Genomic DNA, 20976 nt, shown 5'->3' with positions numbered 1-20976 from the left:
GATGAACCGTGTATACAGAGAGCTGGAATGAGCAAAGAAGGAGATATGAAGGAACTTAACTAGAAAAGGTACCAAATGCTTTAATAGTAGTTGTATTTGTTGTTCAAAAATTAAAACACAAACTGATTTTTATTTTTCTTCTTGAAATATGTTCTCAATGCAAGCAAACGCAACTGTGGAGAAACAAAGAAAAATAAGTAAAAACAGATTTAAAATGACCGTTTTCAGATAGCATTTCATTTGGTTGGAAGACAGAAAAAAAAAATCATAGAAGCAGAAAGAGGGTATTTTTGTACTCCCCAAGTACAAAAATGAGCAAAGAAGGGAGAGCAAGAACGATTCATGTTTAATAGCAAGTGGAATGAGGCTTTTAAAATCTTTCCCTGCTACTACTCTAACTTGAACCTTCCCAACTGCATGAAATAAGGTAACCTATTTTCTCAATAACCCTGCTATACTTATTTCAATTTGTTATGTAATCTTTTATTTTTCAGCTGCATTTACAACGATTACAGTCAAAGGACACGTCAGTCTTCTAACAGACCTTTATGTTCTCTGTCTCAGTAAATATATTAGAAGTGGCTGTGCTGGTATATCTATCACTTAGGCATATGCGTTCCCAGTCCTCTCTGTCTCCTGCATGCATAATCTCAATTTTCCTTTGCCAGGGAACAGTCCTGCCTTTGGCTGAGTCAGAACATCTGGATCCTGATCTCATGGCCCTTGGAAGATAAGCAGAAAATAAAATTGTCCTGAATTCCCAATGTCTTCCCTAATAAGCATTTTATAAGAGAATTATAGTCTCTTCGGGGAATGGAAAATGATTGAAATGACCACATTCAATCCTAGACTAAAGCTGTAATTCTGATCTGAGAAAGAAGAGCAGGACTGCAAGCAGTTCAGGGGGCCCTGACATTCGTGCTGAAACTGAAGGAGCGACAGCAAGAATCAATCAGAAAAAGATTAAAACTTCTGGCACTCAGAAAAAGATTTATCTTGGCAAATTAGCAAATTTTCATCAAATCACTGAAACAAGTCTATTTGGGAAACATGAAACGCTGGATTACAAAATTTTAACCGACCCTCTTTACATGCAAAGAAGAAAACACCCGGTTAGCAGAAATTCCTCTAATGTATCCTCAAGGTTAGAAAGTGTGGCTATATAAAGCCGATATTTTTCTGTTTAGAAGAAAAATAGTAAATTATTATAGTAACTAGATAATTTAAACGTCTAAGCTAATCTACTGTTTCAAATTAAATGCACATTCCGCACAACTCTCTTTTGCACTGTCAAGCCAGTGACATTTGGGTGGAGAAGCTATCTGACACAAAAAGAGTAGAGACATGCTTCATTTTGTTCTCATTAACTCTTCAAATAATTTGTTAAAACCACATGATAATGAAAAATAATGGACTTTATACATGTGAGTAATCATCTACTACTCCTTAGGTTGTTACCTCCATTCTCTCATGTTGTTCTTTTCAAGAATTTAAAATGATAAAAAAGCTGCAAGAGCAGTAAAAATAATATTTCTTACTCCCTGCACCTAGATTCTCCAATTTCCAACATTTTACCATGTTTTCTATGCCAGTCGATTTCCCTCTCTCACATACACATGCACACACAAACACACGTATGTGTACCTTTTAAAATATGACCACAAATTATTTGACAATTATCCTTATGAAATGTGAGTTTTTATTCCCATTGGGATTGTGAAGAACAAATAGGTGGAACTGACAATAGAATAGGTCAGTCAAACACCCTAAGTTTATACTGTGACACCCTAGGCTAGGTCATAAAAAGCCTGATACTTGTGATGACTTTGTAATGTGTTAACTTGGCTAGACTGAACTTGAACTGCATATTCCAGAATTTCCTCTCATGTGTGTTGCTATTTAGTGTGGAATTAAATAGATATTTCCGGACAAATGAAGATTGTAGAGTTATTTGGAGTAAGGAAGAAAAGGGGAGGAGACATGTCGCAGCTCATAGAGACTTTTCCTGATCTGCTAACTCATCTCACTGCCTTGAAGCCATGGCTGTCTGCAACTTCTATCTTCCCCTAGGTCTTCCTTCACTTCTTTGACTTTTCGACCATATGTGTGTGCGTGTGTGTGTGTGTGTGTGTGTGTGTCTTTGTCTTTATCTCCACGACAAAAAGGCCCAGCTTCTTCAGAATATACTTGTCAGTAGAGTCAGAGGCAGAACCAACTAATGTGAATTTCAGTCTGTCCTCATGAGGTTCTAATTAGTGCTTGTGAGTTCTAGCTTGCCCTTGACTTCACCAACTTACATGCATGTTCCCTTCCTGACTTCCGGCTCTGTAGACTTCAACTCCAGCATCAGTTGTAAGATGACAGGCTTTATAGAGGCTGCATAACCCACTTCCCCAATTGTGCAAAACCAAATTCTGGGAATGACATTATATATGTATATATTTGAAAAAATCTATTATATTTATTTATGCATAAGTATGTATGCGTGTGTGTGTGTATATATACACACACACACATATATACACATATATATACACATATATATACACACATATATATATACACACACATATTTCTCCCTCTCTCTTCCTTTCTCTTACTTGATTTAAACAGAACAGAATTTTGTACCAGAGTGGTCCCAGAGAAATAGAATCTTAAGGATAAGTTCTCCCCTTAATTAGTTCTGAATTTTCTGGCTGTGATTCTCTGTTTTGAGCATATTAAAGGCATAATGACCTTGTTTTCACTGGTAAAGGGGGACTAGTAGTAGTTCATGACATGCAGTGGCAAATATTTATCCAAAATATCATTTGTAGATACCTGTAATCGAGTACCTATAGAAGGCATGGCTCTGGGTAACAAAGTATTTGCTACATTAGAACATCTAGTCAAAATTAGTAGTATTATGGTTTTAGCTGGTGTATGAGTTTGCTAATGGGTACCATAACAAAGTACCACAACCTGGGTGCAACAGGAGTTAAATCTGCTCTATATGACCCCTAAACCCTCTAGCAGATAGAACTACGATCAGTGTATACAAATTAGAGGACGCCAATGTTTGGCCCAAATAATGAAAAACATTTTTAATCCTCAGAGCAATCCAAGGATAAAATAAGTTGTCTTCAAAGAACAATGAATTTCCTTACTGAACATCTCCACACTCTGGCTGAACAACTTGAAAAATACAGGAGTACGCTATAATGACGCACATCCAAGCATCATATTGTTTGTGAGCCTTTATAGCTTTTAATATCCTTGTCATTGACTCTGTGGCTAGCAGTTAGTGAGGACAGAGATTTTATATTTGCATCTATAAATCACATAAAGCATCTACAAAATAATGACTGTGCAAAACATATATTGAAATTGGTATTTTGAATTTATGATTTCAAGGTAAATATGATAAAGTTATACATATTATACACTAATTATAATATATCAGGAATATATAATTATTATTTTATCTTTTGTAAAAATGAAAAAGATTCAAAGTAAAATTCTCTCAATTGTGGTATTTGCTTTTATTATAAACATTATTTATTGTATGTATTAGCTATAACCAATATATTTTGAGCAACAAACTGCACCAAAACGTAATAGCTTAAAATAAACAACATTTTTTTGTTTCTTACTTACCTGTGGGTTCACTGAATAGGTCTGCTGAGCTAGTGAGGCTTAGCTGCTCCCAACTGAGATTGCTCAAATATCTGTGATCAGAAGAGTTGGCTAAAAACAGACTGTCTGGGATAGTTGGAATCATTAGGATTTGTCCACATGTCTCATACTACAGCAAGCTAGCCTAAGGTTTTTCTTAGGTCTTGGTAGAATCCCAAGAGACCAGAGACATGCAGGCTCCCCTAAGACCTAGGCTTGAAACTGGCACACCATCATTTCCAACATATTCTATGGGCCAAAGCAAGTCACATTGCCAGTACAGCAAATAGATTCTACCTCTTGATGAAAGATACAAAGTCAGATTGCCTAGGGCATGGATACCAAGAGAGCAGAAAAATGGGAAAAGTTTAGCAATCAATCTGTCACACTGAAAAAGAATGTTTTGACATGTCCTACTAGGTATACGGCAAGAATTGAACTGACATTATCTATTATATATGTAACACTTAATAATTAACTAATATTGATTATTAAAATTATTAATACAAGAAGTATAAGTAGTTAATTTTAGAATGATTTACTTTGGTATTATTTAACTGTTAAATGGTTATGCTTTGCTGTATTTGCAAACTCAGTAGGAGAGCTGTATTGGTTTTCATTTGCTGTATAACAAATTGTCTCAAATTTGGCAGTGTAAAAGAACATACATAAATTGTCTAACTATTTCCGTGGATTAGGAACCTGGGAATGGCCTCAGTCTTCCGCTTAGGGTTTCACAAGGCTGAAATTAAGGTGTTGACTGGGGCTGGAGTCTCATCTAAGGTTTTGGATACTCTTCCAAGGTCCTAAAGTCATTGGCAAATTTAACTTTTGTGTGATTATCTTGGTGACCTGCTACTCCAAGACCAGCAGGAGAGACAGTCCCTGACATCCAGACCCACTTTGAAAGGGTATGTCTGATTAGGCCTACTAAATATTCTTCACTTGATTACTTCAATCCAGCTGATTTGGAACCATAATTACATGTACAAATCCCCTTTACTTTTGTTATATAACATAATCATGGAGGTGACAGCTATCATATGTCCAGCTTTCTTCTGTAATTAAGGAAGGGGATAGATAAGGTATATACACGGGGGGCAGAGTTCTTGGAGGCCATCTTAGGATTCTGCTACCACAAGAATTAATTTAAGATAGTTTAAAAGTTTTAATCACAATTTCATTTGTAGAATTCTTCCTGCCTATGTGGTACAGAACAAAGTCAATAAGTTGTTGCCCAACTCATATAATTATTTTCAATGACCTCTTCACAAAATTTTCTAATATCAACAGGCTTTATGGTTTGATAGCCATTAAAATCATTGTCTTACAAAGGGGAATAACAGACACTGGGGCCTACCTGAGGCTGAAGGTTGGGAGGAGGGAGAGGAGCAGAAAAAGTAACTGCTGGGTACTAGGTTTAGTACTGGGGTGGCAAAATAATCTATACAAGAAACCCCTGTGACATGAATTTTCCAGTATAATAAACCTGTACACGTACCCCTGAACCTAAAGTAAAAGTTTAAAACATAATAAAACTACAAGAAAATAAAATCAGTGTCTTCAATAAAAAAAGAAAAATCACTGAAATTCTAAGTCTAAACCTTAGCTCTAGTTTTGTTATATTTAAGTGTTTGGGAGATGTTGCTCAACTTATGTAATTTGCAGAACTAATAAAATAACACAAGACAAATTAATACATCTATGTTTAGGCCACCTCAGCTGAGGATCAGAAAAGACATCTGCATATTTAATTATTTGAAGGAAGTTTCTACTTAAAAAAATACTTGCTACCCAGGACAGGGGAACAAGAATGAAAGTGTGAGATGTAATGATCAGGAGGAAATGGGGCCACGTTTCCCCTAAATTTCAGTTTAAAGAAGAGTCACAGGAGTGGCAGCTTTTGTTTTTCAGCTACAGGCAAGGTCAAAATGAGATGCAGGGAACTTGGTAAGGGTTACCAGGGCCAGCAATATGGAGTAAGTTCTGGGCAGACTCTGATCCATACTAAAAACAAACTCTGGTCTACCCTTGCTAGATAGCCCAAAATATTCTCCCACAGGGGCCTTTATACATTTTAGAAGGCCTGGCAGACTTCTCAAATGTGTTTCTGAATTTCTGTGTTGTGTACATGTATATATTTATGTGTATATATGTACGTTTGTATACCTGTAACTGCACGTGTGTATGCTTGTGGGTTTGTGTATGTTTTATATATTCATGTATGTACATGTTTGTTTTTAATCTACAAGTAGAATACCTCTATTCCCCCAGTACTCATTTTGATAAAGTCACACAAAAGTGGATATCATCCTTATAAGCTTCCTGTCGAAGTATCAACACATATCAAATACAAAAAAAACAAAAACAAAAACAAAAACAAAAAACCTCAGCACAAAGTGTTCAAAAAAAGAAATAATATCAGAAATTGAAGTTTGAAAGCCACAAGTCTAGGAAAACACATATTTTCTTAAGTTGAAGGTTTTGCTTTGTTTGTATTTCCATCCATTTTAGTGCTTTTCTTTTTTCTTTTTCTTTTTTTTTTTTTTTTTTAACTTAGAAGGATCCCAAAATCCCCTGTGGCAGGACAATTTGCTGCTGAGGAACTTAAGACATTGAGAGGTTAAAACTGGCAGATTGAGAAATGCTTGTGGCTCCCAGACCTATTTCTTTGGTTTACCAAGTGGTTTAAGAAAATTGAATTTTAAAAAACTGGGCATGCGCTCTCAAACTTAGCACAATCCTCATCACTCTATCACCTTACAACTAAGAGGTGTCATTTACTGAGGTTTCCTGGCTGTGGCAGGAAGGCACCCCAATGTGTGATCCTTACCTTATGGGACTAAAGATGATGAAGAGACAATTTTCAGGTTAACCTCGTCAATAAAAGTTTGCTTTTCATATTTTTATTACACATGAAAATAAAATTATAAAGATGACATATTAGATCCTAAGAGAATAAATATTATTTTTATGTATCTCCGTTTTACCCTTCGTTCTTTCCTTCTGTGGTTGAAATGAGATACTTATAAATTGCGCTCTGTGGCAGACAGTTTGCATGTAAGACTCTAGAAAGCACTTCCTTTTCCTCAGGGTCTGATCTTCCATCCAAATACTTAATATCTTTCTGATGATGACTTTGATTTTTAATTCTATGAGAGAGACCGTGCAATTTGAATACCTCAGATGGAAAACAGTTGCATGTAACCATTTTTAACGCGTTCAGTCTGCCACAGGGGACCAGGTGTTTGTCAGTCCTCTTCTGCTGTTCACAAGGACCCAAGGCTTAACTTTCTGTTCTAAAGTACTGCGTGCCAGGAGAGAACTATGGTCTGGCACTATCAATCCCTTTCACATATGCCTGAGCTGCCTTCCTCAGACAAGATTGTGAGTGCTAGGCTTCTTTTATCTCTCCTGTGCCTGCTTTGGCAAAGCGTTTTTTCCTGCTGTTTTGTCTTCCTTTTCCCTCCCAATCTCCTACTTTCATCTTTTTCTGATCATCCTCAACCAGAATGACTAAAAATCCACATAAACTCAAAATGAAATTCTTGTGGCTGGGGGACAAGGAAATCAGAAGTGAAAATGCATGTATTTTAATGTCATGTATGGGTAAGCAGAGGTGGGGGAGGTGTTGCTGAGCAAAAACATGCATGACAGCACAAGCAGCGCCCCCAAAATGGGAAGAAGAGATGTGACGATGCTTGGCACCTGTAAACAGGCCTGTGAGTCAATGGGCCACTTTGTAGCTGTCATTCTTTATCTGTTTAAATATCTTTCACATCCACTGGCACATTCATGATTTCCTCACCTCTCAGCTCACCTATTTCCCAGGGCTCACCCTACCAGGCTCTCTTTGGTTCTGAATGTACCAGCAGTCCCCTAAGCGTGAAACCCACCCTTCTTCTTGTCTGGGTTCTGTACAGTTAAGTTTCATACTTGACCATTCTGCATATATGTCTTTGTTTTTTAAGGTAAAACTGGTGGCATTCCTGACTGAATACCTTTCACTCACAGGCAACATTTTTTTTTCATTAATATGATTGTGTTCTGTGTGTGTATGTATGAGAGAGAGAAAAAAATCATATTAATAGAACTAAAGGCAGTATTTTCAGGTGAAAGAATACACCATTAGAAAAACACTTAAGGAAAAGTCTAGGCGATTCTTGACTTTCTTCAAATGATGTCACACCCTTCCTTGTTTCCTATTATGCAGGTGTGTAGGGGCAATGATATTTATATTCTTGTCAGACAAAATAAAAAATATATATTTGGCCTCTAAGCTTCTGAGTACTCTGCTTCCATAACTTTATCATTTTGTGAGCATTTGCCTGTGCAATATGTAATAAGTTTGGGTTTGGACATAAATAAACTTCTACATCAACTTTTAACCTAGCTACTCTTTTTCCCATAGTATGAATACCACGGGTATTTGTGTTGGGAAAAAACCCAGGCCGGGCGTGTGTGTGTTTGTGTAGGCCAACCACATGTGGGTGGGATAATAAAAACAAAACCTTAGCATAGTGTACCTTGAGAAAAAGGTGGGCCAAGAGAGATAATGTGTGGTATAGATTAAAAATGACCTCAGATGGAAATTTTGTGGAAATTATAAAAACATAAAAACAATCATCCGTCAGCAGAGAGTTTACTATAATGGTGACCTCTCATTCTTCACATCTTAAACTATCTTCCTATTATTCCAGAACACAACTCACATTTGTGACATTCTTCATTCATTTACTGTGGAACCATAGTTTTCATAAGGCAAATGGTATTAATTGTGTTTCTGCCAACTTTATAAATTGGGTAAACCTTTTAGGGATTAAGACTATCAAATTGCCAACTATTTTGAGCCCAGTTCCCCAATACTTCAAGTTAATAAAAAAACTGTTAAAAGGGAATGATACACAATGCCTTTGTTGGTTTAAATTATTGATCTTGTGTCTCTATCTTAACGAGCAGAGAGGTAGATACAAACTCTTGCAGGAGTCTGTGTGGAACAGTGGGAATGAGGAATGTTATGGGACCTTGTATGTCTATCTGGTCTGGAAGCCTGTTTCTGGTACATACAGCTAAGTGAATTGGGCAAATTACTTAAACGGTCCAGATCTCAATTTTATTAACTGTGAAATCACGTAATAAGATCTAACTTGAAAGGTTGTTAGTATCAAGGCTAATATAACCCTTTGGTTATTATAATAGGTAAGTATATTTCTTAGTATTATTTATTTTTTGGAAAAATTTATTAATTTATCGATTCTCTGAAAACCACTATAGAACACTTATGAATAGAATTACTTGTGTAAGAGTTCAGCCTGCTGGGAATCATTTGTAATCCTTTAAACACTCTTAGTAGTACCATGCCAACTTTCGTATAAAATCGTCATTCTTCCACATGAATTTTTGGGCCACTTTTGGCTCTTATTCTTAATTGAACAGCAGAAAGGCCCTTAACCTGTCTTTGCTAAAGTCATTATTCTTCTTTACAGACTTTCCAGTTTGCTGTACTTACATTAGCCAGACCGTAGGAACTTTTTAATCCATTTCCTGTCTTAGTAAGATCTGATGGTGATGATCCTAAAAATCTGTCCTCTCTTGATAACTGAGACATTGCTTTGCCATTTTACTGAATTCTATCAATTCTACATCTTTATTTAAAGATGGTGTTATGAGCATTTAATGTAAAGATCTTATCATAGCCACTGGCTCAGAATAATTGCTCAAAAACTGGCATATATTATTATTATGACATTATCATCATCATTATCACCATCACTTAATTTCTTGGTTGGCTTTTCTTCTTCCTGATCTATAGTAGTAATGGCCTTCCAAGTATCCATTCTTGATCTTTTAGTCTTTGTCTACTCCGTCCTTTTTATGAAAATCACCCACTCTAGTAAGTTGAACTATCTTATCAAACCTAACTCTCTAGCCCCAAATACTTACTAAGGTTTCAGTTTTCGATTTCTATCTGCTTAAAAGATCTTTACACAAATAGGATATTCTTTCATTATCACAAATGGAATATGTGCACACTCTCCTAGTTGCTTTTCCAAAGTGCTTTATTTGCTTGTGTGCTTGCTTACCACTCCTAGCTAACTTGGCTATCTTCGGTTAATCCTTCTCCTATCTCTGTCAAAAGACACCAAGACAGTATTTTTCTTGCATTTGTCCTTTCATCTTTAGCGAATCAATACCATTGTCTTCTAATTGCCTCCTAAAAGAACCTTAATCTGCCATGAAACCTAACTCCAATTCTTCACTGATACTCTTATAAGAATGATTTCTAATGTCTTTTTTTATTTGCTTGTTTGTTTCAGTGCTTACAAACCTCCGTTATGCTGTTCAGTTTACATTTAAGTATATCTGTGTAGTTTCCAGATTAATAATGTCTGAAACATTTATCTATCCCAACTTTTACTCCCCACAACTACTCTGTATTAATGTAGTTCCAATCAGTCTGGATCCTACTGTGCCAGCTTAAAATCAGAATGAGCAACTATTGATTCTAGAACACTGACCCATGCTTTGACTCCTTACGTGGAAATTCTTCCACATATTCTCTTTACCTATCTATTTTTTGTGTTTCCTTCAAGGTAGCTAAATATGCCTTGTTTTATAAAGCTTTTCTTTGAGAGTATGGTTAATTTTGCCACTCTCTTTTCTAATTATCACACCTTGTTAAGTACAACATAGGTTCATTATATGCTATCTCTAATTGTAGCATCATCTGGGGTAAATGCTTTTATGGCCTTATAAAGTGTACTTTTGGTTACTCCCCAAATAGTCTCAATTATCTCTCCCTTTGTAATTCTCTGTGCCAAAATTCAGGCATACCAAAGTTCAGGTTCTTTTAATTATTTTCACCAACTATCACCTGTGGCTTCTTCATATTCAGTATTTGTTTTTCCTCGAATCCATCCTGAACACTATTGCCAAGTTTAAATTTCCAAAGCTAAAATAACGTCATTTAAAAACCCTATTTATAACAAAAGCGACATTCATAGTGGTCTCTTACCTGTTTAGCAAATATTCCCTTTGGATGTGAACCCTGGATCTTTATTTATTGTCCTCCGAATATCTAAAATAACTATGCCAACTGTACCAATATCTAACTCTGGGAATTCCATTATTCAAAATCATGTGTCAGTAGACTTTTCTAGATTTTTAAAATTTTATCCTTTAACATTCTCTGCTTCTGGGATTTGGTCTTTGATTTTGGGATTTTTCCTTAATTGTACTTCTTGTTTAGCCATCCAAACTCTTAAATCAGGATCAATTACAATTGCCTCATAAGAATACTTGGTTTCCAATAATATCCCACCTCAGTTCTTCCTAAATGCTACTGAAGTAATGATTGTGCCAAATTAGACCTTTCCGGTTCCCTTACTTTATTTCCCATTCTGCCTGGCTTCAATGCTTGTTTGATTGTCTGTCTTTTGCATCATGTTGGGCCATGAACAACTCAGAGTCTATGCTTTCATCATGCTCTATTTCCACAGAAGACAGAGAAGTACTGTTTAAACTCTGAGAATTAAATATGTCATCATTATCATCATTGCATATTTTCCACACAAATGAATTATATGAGTTCACTTAATACTCTATGTAGCTACAATTAAATAATTTCATCACTAGAAAACATATAATAGATCAACATACCCATTGTTATTTAAAATAAGGTAATCTCTTTAAAAATGTTTGTTGAGCTCCAGATAATGTGCTAAGTATTAAGAGTGTAATGATAAATATGACAAATTTCCCATTGCTGAAGAGCTTAATATAGAGTGAAGGAGACACAGAGCTATTGTGCTACATGATAACATCAAAACACATTTTAAAACAGGAAGGTTGAAGGAAAAGTCATGGAAAAGACAGACAACAGATGAAGTCGAGAAGAGTAGATGAAATATTGCTGTGAGTGTGATCACGAAGGATAGGATTTCTTCATTACAATGACGTTCACTGTGGGTGATCAAAAAATATATTTTTAAAGTTCTCCTAAATAACAATTTTGCATTTTGTCTTATAAAAATTTATCTGCAATGCTCATATGCTGTATCCCCATGCATATTTTGAAGATATAATTCTAACTCCCTTAGTTTTAATTAGATTTGCTTCTTTTGAACATATAAGCTTTCGTTTTCATATTCTACTCATTAAGTTCCTTCGTCAGCTTCTGAAATTGAAAGCATTCATAATTATAAGCTTACTTTGTGGCTTAGATGGCAAGGATGGGCATTTTTCAAATAAAAAAATCATCTGCCTGGATAAATATCAAACCTAGAATTCAATCTCTAAATTACAGGCTGTTTGCAAATCCCTGCATGCCTGTGTGTTCCTCTCTCCAACTAACACCTTTCATAGATGGCCTATGTTTTCCTCTGAAAATGAAATAGAAAGGATGTTTGAACCCACTGAATGGAATGAATCTGTAAAGATGGCATGTTTCATAGGTCAGGACTACCCAGATATTCTAGTGTTTGTTTGAGATCTCAGTTACCTTCTTGAATGGATAAGTGGGTACTAAAGTGAAATTTTGAGATGAGAGTCTCAGATGCCAGCTGGCCTGGATTTGAATCCCAACTTTACCTCTTACCAACAGTGTGATTTTGTGCAAAAGAGTTAAACACTCTGCCACTATGTAGTATGCCTACCTAATAGACTTTTAAGATTTAATGAGTTAGTAACACCTACATTCTGACTCCTAATAATAATTTAATACCTTTAAAATATTTTTATTGTGTTCACTTTTCAAGTTCCTGTTCACTGGATTTATTACTCAGATTTTTCTTCCATAAGTACACAAGTATCTGGAGCTATAAATAGTTTTCCTGAGTTTTTCTTAGTTCTTTCTCGCTGAGAATTAACTGACACATTTAGAGCAATGAATACATCAATATTCCATAGTTCTGTCAGTAAATTGGTTTATTTTTACCTTCCACAGACCATCTTATGGCCTATTTTCTTTCATTCTCTAAGTAAAATGTTAACTTTTGCTTAAAGTCTATTAACTTATTTATCATAGCAGTTATTATTTATACAAGAGTCTTTATTTAACTCTCCTTATTTCTCTCTCTCTGTGAACTGAATGAATTGCCTGAATCAGTGTAAGTTGTCTTCTCTGTATGGTTCATTTAGATCATAATAAACTTTGACTGAATAAATTTAGAAGCAGCAAGGAAGTCACATTTAGTCTTGCCTAGCAAATAACAAGTCATGGTTCTGCAGTTGGAAGCCCTTTGGCATAGACCAGATAACTTGCCAAAGGAAAAAAATTAAGTTTCATATTTTCCTTGAATGCCTCAGAAAAAAACATATATCTAAGTACTGAAATTCTGCTGTCATATAAACTTAGACATACATGAAAATATGTACATTTCACTTGGAACATTCTAAGTTGTTAATATATAAAAAGATATTTAAAATTTTTTCCTTATTACTGCAGTTCACTAAAGCATACCTATCTCCTTTCTCCAAGAAAAATATTTTCACCAAAAAAGGTTTAACAAAAATGCTGTAGGATGGCAGCACTTTCACATAATGTGCCAACTCCCTCCCTGTCTTGTAAGCTCAGATGTTTACAGTGCGGTAATCATATTAAACCACAACTCATAAAGTGAAAGAGCTAACGGAAAATCTCACTTGTATTTCTGAAACAAGCCAACTGTTTACACTTACATTTTTAAATTAATAGGTCATAAAGCAGCATCACAGAATTCTGTGTATTACACATATTTTCAGTAGAAAGATGCAAAGCATGTTCCCTTTTTGAGTTTATTTGGAATTAAAAACAAAGCATACTATGTACTTTTTCCATTAGAAATCTAATACAATCATTTCATACTTGAACTTTATTTTGGTAATAAGTGTATACTCATTACTCTTATAAGGGATAACAAAAGATACTAGTGTGTCTATCCCTAATCAAATATTATGGAAGAGTAAGGATTTTTTTCTTTTTCTTTTTTTCCGATGAGGTTTTGCTCCTGTTGCCCAGGCTGGAGTACAGTGGTGCAATCTCAGCTCACTGCAACCTCCGTCTCCCGGGTTCAAGCTATCTTCCTGCCTCAGCCTCCCGAGTAGCTGGGATTACAGGCATGCGCCACCATGCCTGGCTAATTTTGTATTTTTAGTAAGAGACTGGGTTTCATCATGTTCGTCCGGCTGGTCTGGAACTCTTGACCACAGGTGATACGCCCACCTCGGCCTCCCAAAGTACTGGGATTATAGGCGTGAGCCACCACGCCCAGCCTAGGATATTCCACACACAGAAAAGTAAATCTGAAAGATTATATACCAATATGTGAATTGTACTTGCTCTAGGGTACAAAATCATGGGATTTTAGTTTACACATTTCAGTATTCTCAAAATGTTTTTACCTTGAACATATGTTACTTTAGAAATTGGGGTTAATATATAAAAGGATGTTTTAGTAGGATGTTTAAAATTTGTTTCCTTTTACTGAAATTCACTAAAACATAACTATCTCCTTTCGCCAAGAAAAATATTTTCATCAAAAAGGTTTAACAAAAAATGCTGTAGGACAGCAGCATTTTCACTTAATATGCCAACTCCATCCCATAAAAGGAGAAGCAATGTCACGCCTTTAAAAATACATTTCATTCTCTCATATTGTCAGAGGCTATATGCCATCAGAGATATAACCTTAACATTTTAGAGTACTTAGCATCCATTTAAACTATGGTAAAAGCTAATTTAACAACACATCTAACTTTAAATCAAGCTAGAAGTGCTTAAAGACAAAACCTCTGACAAAGACTGATGAAAATGAGTTCAGATTTAAAGAAGTGAAATGTATTTATTGTTGGCTGTTCCTTTGAGCACATAAAGACTATTTAACATGTTTTAAGAAAACTAATTTATTTTCAACCGAAATATCCTAGGTTTTGATTCCATTTCTTTCTTCTTAGAATATCTTAAGATTCCACACAGACTCTTAAGTTTGTTTCTCCCTCAAATATCAATTTAGCTATTTCCTCAGTTAGCTGTTTCTACAATATAGTGAAACAATGACATTTGATATTAATTTCTTGCTCACACTTTAGCACATAAGCTCTAGCAGCTCTTTTCCCCTTTGATTTATTTGATATGAGCTTTTCTGAAAGAACCAAATAATGGTGATAGGAAGCACCTACAAGGTTGAGAAAAAGCACCATATTTCCTAAGACCTAGGTTGAAATTGACACAGTGGTACTGGCTACCCTAGGAAAGTGTGTTTGTACTTCCTGTGGAGGTGGCGTTGGAGAGCAGAGAGCAAATTGTTGTGACTAGTGGTTGAAGCTACTGCAGCTATGTCTACTACTGTGCTAGGTGCTGGAGACAGCAGAAAACGCAGTGTCATGTGATAAATGCCATACATGAAAGACACATGAGAATTATTGTAGAAACAGTCGAGGACTTCCATCTTTTGAAAGAGTTGGACAAATCTTTATGAAGTCAATAATATTAGAATGAGGTCGGAGAAAATGTATGAGTTCACAAGAACAGATAGGTGAGGGTATTGTAGTAAGAAGGCACAATACATACAATATGGAAATACAGAGTCACAGTAAACAGTATCACATCAAGAAAACATGTGAAGCATATAAACTGAGAATGTATTTCAAAGGGTAAAGTACCAGGACTGAAACTGGAAAGAAAAACCTAGAGAGGCCTTGACTATAATGTCAAAACATTTGGAATTTATTGTGTGAATTATTATGAGTTACCTTATACTATATAACTATCCCAAAATACGGTGACTGAAAACAAACATTTAACAGCATAGCAAACTCATTACAAATTTACTGGCTTAACACAACACTATGTTTTGGTTAATGATTTTGTGCATCAGCCATAGGGACTGGGTTCAGGGAGGGACTTCTCCTGGTCTCACTTGGAACCCTCATTTGACTATGGGCTATGTGAGATCTCATCCTCCAGCAGACTAGCCCAGGCTTGGTTCTATGGGGAAGGCGGAGATCCCAGGACAGCAGGTGGAATTCTGCAAGGCTCTTGAGGCCTAGAGTTGGAATGTGCACATCAACAGCTTTGATGCTGTATTCCATTGGCCAAAGCAAGTCACAAGACCAATCCAGAGACAATAGACGTTATTTCTTGAAATAGTAGTAAGAGCTTCAAAGTCACATTACACAAGGAAAGAAACTAAAAGGAGGGAAAAGTTGTATCCATTTTTGCAATTTATCAGAAAGGACCTTTGAATAATTTGATTGGTAGAGTGAGTATAAGCTGTGTGCTGGATTTAGATAAGATGATTTCAAATCTCATCACAGGGCCTCTAGGTAACAAAATGATGAAAGAAGAAAAAAAAAGAAATATGGAAACTGGAAATATGGCCAGGCACAGTGGCTTACGCCTGTAATCCCAGCACTTTGGGAGGCCGAGGCGGGCAGATCACGAGGTCAGGAGATCGAGACCATCCTGGCTAACATGGTGAAACCTCGTCTCTATTAAAAATACAAAAAATTAGCTGGGCGTGGTGGCGGGCACCTGTAGTACCAGCTACTTGGGAGGCTGAGGCAGGAGAATGGCGTGAACCCGGGAGGCAGAGCTTGTAGTGAGCCAAGATCATGCCACTGCACTCTAGCCTGGGCGACAGAGTGAGATTCCATAGCAAAAAAAAAAAAAAAAAAAAAAAAAAGAAAAGAAAAAGAAACTGGAAACATTAGAGCAACACTGATCGTCATAAAAAGAGGATAATAGAAAATGTACCTTTCTAAGAGACCCTAAAAACCCATTCTTCTTGTTTCTCCTGCTGACCAAGCAGAAAGCACTCCCAGTTAAAAAAAAAAAAAATTCTTCATACCAAGTCTCACATGCCAGTAATATAATAATAAAGACTAATTTCAATTAAAAATTATTTTCTTTAAAATAAAAAATCTCAATGTTAACAGGAGCATTCATTATATATGCATAAACCATAGTTAGTATAAATGGAGAATAGCCGACTAATTTGGGAACAATATAGCTAGCCAGAAGCGGCAGGAGAATGAACCTAGTGTTGAGACACTGATCAGAGTGTAAATTCATTTTTTATTGTTGTTTTCTAGAAGTGGAAGAACTAAGAAGAAGGAAGATCACTATCACCAGCGGAGGCAGGGAGGGGCAGAACCCAGCACTGCTGAGATCATTTCCCTTCAGATAGGCCACAGCTGGGTGTCCAGGGGCTGCTCGTGAGGATACAAGTGAGGACTGGATGGAGCCAATGGAGCACAGAGACCTTGGCCCTTGGCATGATTAGGCTTTTTTCGCAGGGACTTTTAAAATTTCAGTGGTAGTTACTTACTTCAATGAGGCTTTAAAAGACTTGTGCCATTTTCAAGTCTTTTAAGTCTCTTTTGTTTGGTTTGATTTTTCTCTTAAGTATGCCCCTTTGTATACTTTTATATAAAACTACCATGTACTGGGAAGAGCACGTCTTTAGAGTGGTATCCGTCCCTCAGTATAAGCACTGTGTCTGAGAAATTGAATGCTTGTAAGTTGAGCTGAAATATGCTCCTCCCCCATGTGTCCACTGACATGCAATAGACGGGTAGTGGAGTGGATGGAAGTAGGAGATGATGTTGAGTTTGAGGTGTGTGGTCTCTCCCAGAACAAGAAGCCATAGCAGAGACTGAGAGGGCCCATAGAGCTAGATGCAGAGACTGACACAGGGTGCCTGTAACAAAGAAGGTGGGAGAAAAGTATCCTGTCCTACATGATAGGCTCACCCAGAACAGGGCTTGTCCCCTCATTGTCCCCGACATCCTATGGAAAGAAACAAAACCAAAAACAAGTAACTCACTTTCATAGGAACTTCACGGAATATAAGGCTCTAGTTCTCTATTAAAAATGACAGAGTATGCGAGGTTATTTCATAACCTACCTGCTACACCTTCCTGCTCTTAGAATGTATGAGAAGGTGGATGGGACTAAAAAATAATGCGGACAAGCAAGTTTATGTTTTGCAGTTGTAGCCACATCCTGAAACAGAGTCAGGCTTCTTTGGCTTAACCTGGCCCCCTTCATTCTTCCCAGACCCTGTGTAGCCTGCTTTCAGGTTTTTCTTCTCCTTTTCTTCCTCTCTGAACCCTCCCCTGCATAAGCTCAAGATGGATGTTGGCTGTGTGTAGCAAAACATGCACTTTTCCCTTTGGTAATAATGAGCAGACTAATGAAAAAATAAATTTCAATGATCACAGCAAATAGGATGAGCCATCACTCATTTCACACATCTGAGCCACCAGATTTCTATTTGTGTAGTTCACATAATCAGAAAAAAAATGTTATTAATACAGAAAATATGAATCAGCAAGAGAATCTGGTGAGGCACATTTTCTCACACACTGAGTAAGCCAGTGAATTCACCTGGTGCTTCCGATCCCACTTTCAGACCTGACCAGCCCATTCTCAAGAGCTGTGTCAGGGATTTTAGCTTTTCCTCTTGTAACTTTATTGTTTTAAGACCTGCTCCTCACCTTTAAGCAAACATTTCCACATCCTGCCTAATGTAGACACGCCTTTAGAGATAATAACTGGAAATCACAGCTAATTTGTGTCATCAGTCTTGGTGTTTGAGATATCAACTTATAAAATTTTAGGATACAATAACCAAAAAATGTTAAATATAATTATCATTGGTAAGTATATGCAAATTTTTTAACAGAATATAAATTTTCTTTAAAATATAATAAAATAGGAATTATTTAGATTAATTGTTCTTAAATGGGTTTTTAAATAATTGTATTATATACTTGGTGAATTAGACTACAAAATTATTAAATTATAAAGGCATCTTATCAAATGACACTTCAGCCAAGGAAGGCAGAAAATAAATGGCTACTGAAAATGTGTCAGACATAGCGAGAGCTTCCAAGCTAAATTATTCATTAAGAATAAGTTTAATTTACACTATTTTCAAGTTCAAATAAAGTACTTGTTAGCTACTAATGGACAGAAGATTGATTTGAACTCAGAAGGCTATGGGCCCAAAATACATACATCTTCCTCTATACCCTATTGTTTTTTTACTTTTGAAGATTAGTTTTAACACAATGCAGCAGCTGTAGCTATTTTTAAAAGTGGACCATTTCTGAAAATCAATTTGATATGAATTTGATGTTAAGATGTGTCTAATATGCTGAAGGAATATTCCTCTTCTGGAACCCTCTAAAAACACTGTGTTGTGTAATATTTGAAAAAGAAAACCAGGGTTCCCATTTCACTCTATTATTAATTTACTGTGCTATCTTGGGAATACAACTTATTCACTAAAGACCACTTCTGTGCATTACTAAAGAAGCAAAATTAATGAACTCAGTTTTACAATTCAATTTTTATTATATATAACCGTAGTAGTATTATGCTCATATTTTGGTTTAAGCATTAGAGTAAGAGAGAAAATGTATTTACGTTTCTGTAACACAGATTTTCTTACACAGAAAACCTATATCTAAACTGAGACTCTTCTTCAGTAAGCCAGAAAAATAGAGGTTTGCATATAAGGGCATGAGTGTGATAATTATCCTAGCTAATTAGCAACACTAAGTTGGGTAGATGGTAGATGGCGAGTTCTGATGAAAGTTGATCAAAGCATAGGTCTTAACAGATTGGAAACTTATAAATTTAATTGATAAACTTTCTAAACATAAAATAATTATTTTATGTTTTTAAATATGACAATCTACTTGATCACTGTATGGGAAAACCTCTCGTACTCACATACATTATCGCCTTGATATCTTTGTGGATTCATCTCAGATGTATGTGAGGAGGTATCTTCCATTTCTTGATCCTAGCAGTCCCTGTTAATCTTGTTCACCTGTTACCTGAGTTTTGCACAATAAAGGGCATATGTTGATTGCCTTTTCCCGCTCAAGTTGATATTTTCCTGGCTCTTCAAATGCTGAGTAATTTTGATTTGTTTCTTAGACAATAGATATTTGAATGGCATCAGATTGCTCATTAGAAAATGTGAAGACCAGAAGGAAATGTAACAATATTTTCCCAGCTTTATTGAGCTATAATTGACAATAAAAATTGTTTACGTTTAAGATATATATAATGTTTTGATGTCCATACACATTGTTAAATGAGGACCACAATCAACTTAATTAACATATCTATCACTATACATAGTTACCTACTTTCTGGGGTGGAGCAATATTTTTAACTCCTAAAAGGAAAGATTGTCAACCCCGACTTCATGCAGTGAAACTATCCTTAAAACATGAAAGTTAAATAATGAAATTAAGAAAATTAATTGCCAGCAGATCTCTACTAAGAGAATCATTAAAGAACTTTGTTGTTGTTGTTGTTGTTGAGATGGTGTTTTGCTCTTGTTGCCCAGGTTGGAGTGCAATGGCGCAATCTCGGCCCACTGCAACCTCCATCTCCCAGATTCAAGCGATTCTCCCACCTCAGCCTCCTGAGTAGCTGGGATTACAGGCGCGTGCCACCACACCCAGCTAATTTTTTTGTATTTTTAGTAGAAACAGAGTTTCACCATGTTGACCAGGCTCCTGTCCAACTCCTGACCTCAGGTGGTCCACCCACTTCGGCCTCCCAAAGTGCTAGGATTACAGGCATGAGCCACCGCACCCAGCCTTAAAGGACCTTCTTTGGACAGAATACCAGACGGAAACTTGAAACATTAGTAATGAAAGTACAGCAACAGAAATTGTACTATTGGGTAAATGTTATAGACTATCATTTTCCTCAAGTGTTTAAAACATGTTTGAGAGTGGAAAGGAAATTATAACACTGTTGATAGTATTTTAATTCTACATAGTTGTAATACATAAGACAACTCAACATAAAGGAGAATAAAGAGACCCAAAGTCTGGTAAGCTTTCTGAATTCCACATGCAGTGGTGAAATACTGATTTTACTTGGGCATTACAAATGTAAGTATGTATGCATATTTGTTATAGTAGGAGTTAGACATGAGCAGGGCAAGAGAAGCACCCCCGTGTCCCCACCAGGAATGTCAGGGAACCATTAGATGATGGTCAGGTGGTATTTACACTGGTTCGCTCAAATAATAATTGGTTGCAGCTGGCGCCAGAGAGCGGCAGTCTCCCAATAGATAGAAAAATCCTGGGCCGGGCGCGGTGGCTCAAGCCTGTAATCCCAGCACTTTCGGAGGCCGAGATGGGCGGATCACGGGGTCAGGAGATCGAGACCATGCTGGCTAACACGGTGAAACCCCGTCTCTACTAAAAAATACAAAAAATTAGCCGGGCGAGGTGGCGGGCGCCTGTAGTCCCAGCTACTCGGGAGGCTGAGGCAGGAGAATGGCGGGAACCCGGGAGGCGGAGCTT

The 20976-nt window shown here is 36.4% G+C and overlaps 1 pseudogene; it reads left to right on the top strand.

Annotated features, from left to right (window-relative positions):
- The first annotated feature begins 7300 nt into the window (after positions 1-7300).
- Positions 7301-20976, top strand: part of LOC105552604 — a 35858-nt pseudogene continuing 22182 nt past the window's right edge.

The sequence above is a fragment of the Mandrillus leucophaeus genome, unplaced genomic scaffold (assembly GCF_000951045.1).
Source record: "Mandrillus leucophaeus isolate KB7577 unplaced genomic scaffold, Mleu.le_1.0 Scaffold567, whole genome shotgun sequence".
Lineage (NCBI taxonomy): Eukaryota > Metazoa > Chordata > Mammalia > Primates > Cercopithecidae > Mandrillus > Mandrillus leucophaeus.
The sequence above is the reverse complement of the archived record's forward strand: the minus strand, read 5'-3'. Positions and strand labels throughout refer to the sequence as shown.